Source organism: Rhinopithecus bieti, unplaced genomic scaffold, assembly GCF_001698545.2.
Source record: "Rhinopithecus bieti isolate Rb0 unplaced genomic scaffold, ASM169854v2 scaffold_9997, whole genome shotgun sequence".
In the NCBI taxonomy this organism is placed as follows: Eukaryota; Metazoa; Chordata; class Mammalia; order Primates; family Cercopithecidae; genus Rhinopithecus; species Rhinopithecus bieti.
The window spans coordinates 1,255,994-1,259,910 of record NW_016806398.1 but is presented as its reverse complement, the minus strand read 5'-3'; the positions used below and the strand labels follow the sequence as shown (position 1 = coordinate 1,259,910).

Genomic DNA, 3,917 nt, shown 5'->3' with positions numbered 1-3,917 from the left:
CCCCCCCCCCCCCGCCCCACCTTGACTGACATAGAAAATCATATAGCTCACATCCTAGGGTACACCTGACCAATTTAAAATCCTTAGCTCAAGTAATTATGGATCACAGAAACCTTCGGGTTTTATTTTAGCTGATTAGGGGAGTCTGCACCATTGCTAACACTCCCTGTTGTGCCTGGATTAATATCACAGGTGAGGTTAATCTATAGCTAAGCCCAAAGAAAAAGCAGTCTGGCTATCAAAGATAGATGGTCATGCCAGGGAAATCATGGGGCATGATTCCAGAGAGGCTTTCACATCCTTTTGAAAATACTTTTAATTATCATTGTCCTTTTTCTTTTTTTTTTTGAGAAGGAGTTTCACTCTTGTTGCCCAGGCTGGAGTGCAATGGTGTGATCTCGGGTCACTGCAACCTCTGTCTCCTGGGTTCAAGCGATTCTCCTGCCTCAGCCTCCCGAGTAGCTGGGTTATAGGCATGCACCACCACACCCAGCTAATTTTGTATTTTTAGTAGAGACGGGGGTTTCTCCATGTTGGGTCAGGCTGGTTTCGAACTCCCAACCTCAGGTGAACTGCCAGCCTTGGCCTCCCAAAGTGCTGGGAATTGTGCCTGGCCTTCATTATCATTGTCTTGCATCATTCAGGTTGTGTTGTCTAGAGAGCTGAATGCTTTTATGTAGTCTCTGGTTTGACAAATGGTGCAACAAATGATTCAAAGACAAAAATGAGAAAGAAATGAGGCAGACTGATACTCAAAATGAAAACCAGATATCTGTACATGGAAAAATGGAACTATGTTTTCAAGAAAAGCCAATGACAGTGGTGAAGATCTGGACAATCTTGGAGGGTCTTTCCTGCAGCTTTGGTTGAGGGAGGACCAGAAGGCAGAGAATGAGAATAAAAAAAGAAGCTCCCACATTCCTAGATGACGATGGATTGCCCTGTAACCACGGTAACAACAAATCCCCAGAACCTGTGTGATACCCATTTAATCTATTAATGAAACTCCCTTGGTAACCATTCTTTTTTTTTTTTTTTTTTTTTTGAGACGGAGTCTCGCTCTGTCACCCAGGCTGGAGTGCAGTGGCCAGATCTCAGCTCACTGCAAGCTCCACCTCCTGGGTTTACGCCATTCTCCTGCCTCAGCCTCCCGAGTAGCTGGGACTACAGGCGCCCGCCACCTCGCCCGGCTAGTTTTTTGTATTTTTTTTAGTAGAGATGGGGTTTCACCGTGTTAGCCAGGATGGTCTCGATCTCCTGACCTTGTGATCCGCCCGCCTCGGCCTCCCAAAGTGCTGGGATTACAGGCTTGAGCCACCGCGCCCGGCCCCTTGGTAACCATTCTAACAGACACATGCCAGTAGGTACACTTCATAGCTAAAGGTCTACCATTCCCAAGCACTGCTGTCTCTGAAACACCACCAGTACGTGAACTCAACACCTCCCAAAGCCCCTTATGCATCACCCATGAGCTTTGTGCAGAGACTTTGCCATACAAGCACAGTTCTCCCTTGTTTAACCAGAAATAAATTCAGTTTTTGTTTCATATAGTGAATGGAGGCATCTTCCACCAAAGCAGCTTATGGATATACAAGAAAATGTAGTTATTCAAATTCTCTTTTTCTCTTTTTAATACAAATGATAGCTTACTATACACCATGTTTTGCACCTTGATTTTTTTCAATTAAAAATAAACCTTGGAGATCATCCATATTATCAGTCAGCAGGGATTTGAAGTGTAGGTTTGTCGGCACCCTGTACTGATGCTCTCTCCACATGTTTACCAGACAATTTTGTAAGAAAGAGGGTAGTAGAACCACTTTCTCCTCTGAGTGTTGACGGCAGAGAGCTTTGAGCTCTTGAACCCTCTTCAGAAATGAAAAGGCTCTTAGGGACAGCAGTGTATCAGTTACAAGCACATTGTCTAGGGTTTAAATCTTGGAGATCTATTGTTAGCTAGGTAATTTAGAAGAATTTATGACCTCTTTGAATCTGTTTTCTGACTTGTAAAATGGGGATGATAATAATAGTATCTACAATAGAAGGTAGTTCTGAGGATTAAATAATGATGGAAAGTGCTTAGCACAGCTTTCTGGTGTGTTGTAAAGGCTTAATAAATACAAATGAAGGTTCTGATGCTGATGAATATGTAAGGGAGATGCCTAGGGGGTGTGTGGCACTTCTTGCACTACCAGTGACCCCCTCTAGAGGGAAGCAGGAACCAAAGAAGAGGGCCGTTGGGTTGTCCCCCAGTGGGCTAGGAACTTCAGGTCTCTAGTGACCCCATTGCACTTTGATCAGAAGAGAGATCAATGAGGTCAAACAGGAAGGCTTCTGGCGTTGCGGGCGGGGGTGAGGGAGGTCATTTAGCACAGGTGGAGACTGGGACCCAGAGAGAGAGAGAAACAGTGAGGTTAAAGCAAATGAGGGATGGGGATTGCTTCTTGGAGCAAAATTCATAGGTGTCCAGGAGTGGTAGGGACATTGTCCCTTTTGGTACAGAAAAACTATCACCTCCGGCCTTTTGGTCTAAACTGTGAGCCCCACTCACCTGCAGCTGGCAGAGCGGACAGAAGGCTGTCTGTGATGTCACAGAACTGGGGAACCAGGGAATGTTGGGGCTGGGGGGTTTGGACTGAACCACAACAGCGAGGAGGAGGGAGGAGTTCTGCTGACCACGATGCCATGCTGTCCATCCACCAGGCTGTTCACTGGGGCACAAGTCCTGGGGCCTCGGGAAACACCTAGAGGATGGCCAGAAGGGGGCAGTACAGCACTGGACACTGTAAACCTGGGTGCCATTCTGTCTCTGTCCACCCACTGGGTAGTAACTTTAGACAAAGGGACTTCACATTCTGCAATATGGGAATAATAATGTATTTATTTTCTTTTTTGAGCTAGAATCTCACTTTGTCACCCAGGCTGGAGGGCAGTGGCCTAATCTTAGCTCACTGCAGCCTCTGCCTCCCGGTTTCAAGCGATTCTCATGCCTCAGTCTCCCAAATAGCTGGGACTACAGGCATGTGCCATCACGTCCAGTTATTTTTGTATTTTTAGTAGAGAAAGGGTCTCACCATGTTGGCCAGGCTGATCTCAAACTCCTGACTTCAAGTGATCCCCCCTACCTTGACTTCCCAAAGTACTGGGACTATAGGTGTGGCATTCCCCTGGCCAGGAATAATAATAATTATATGTCCTGTATGCATTTTTAAGTATTAAATGAAATCAGGTAAACATTTAACATAGTGCCTAGATGTAGTAAGCACTTTAAGAAAGGGTAGTTACTGGCCGGGCGCGGTGGCTCACGCCTGTAATCCCAGCACTTTGGGAGGCCAAGGCGGGTGGATCACGAGGTCAGGAGATCGAGACTATCCTGGCTAATACGGTGAAACCCCGTCTCTACTAAAATACAAAAAATTAGCCGGGCGTAGTGGCGGGCGCCTGTAGTCCCAGCTACTCGGGAGGCTGAGGCAGGAGAATGGTGTGAACCCGGGAGGCGGAGCTTGCAGTGAGCTGAGATCTGGCCACTGCACTCTAGCCTGGGCGACAGAGAGAGGCTCTGACAGAGGGATGCTCTGTCTCAAAAAATAAAATAAAGAAAGGGTAGTTATTAAAAACATATGCAAACATAAAGTGACATTTTCTTCCCAATTTATCTTTCAGAAAAGAGGGAATCACTTTGTATTGGAGTCCTGACAAAATCTCTCACCTTAGGAGGCATTCTTTCCATTCCTTTATTTAGGACAAGCAAGTACTATACACATTTGAGGAAGCCACATTGGATTAACATGTTCTCAATCAGGGCTATCATTTGATGCATCTGGAGGTCACTGGCTACAATGGAAACAGAAGTAAGCAAAGGAATTCAGCACAGCTGTGGGGTCATTAAGGTGGTTGGGGAGGGTGATGTCACCGCA

At 46.1% G+C, this 3,917-nt stretch overlaps 1 protein-coding gene across 2 annotated transcripts in view; it reads right to left on the bottom strand.

Moving 5' to 3' along the window:
* TEX48 (testis expressed 48) overlaps positions 1–2,606 on the bottom strand; it is a 15,837-nt gene extending 13,231 nt beyond the window's left edge. For both annotated transcript variants that reach the window (XR_001886375.1, XM_017876004.1), the window contains exon 1: positions 2,552–2,606. The gene's annotated coding sequence lies outside the window, so the exon portion shown is untranslated. The remainder of the gene's footprint in view (positions 1–2,551) is intronic.
* Between the last annotated feature and the right edge of the window lie 1,311 nt (positions 2,607–3,917).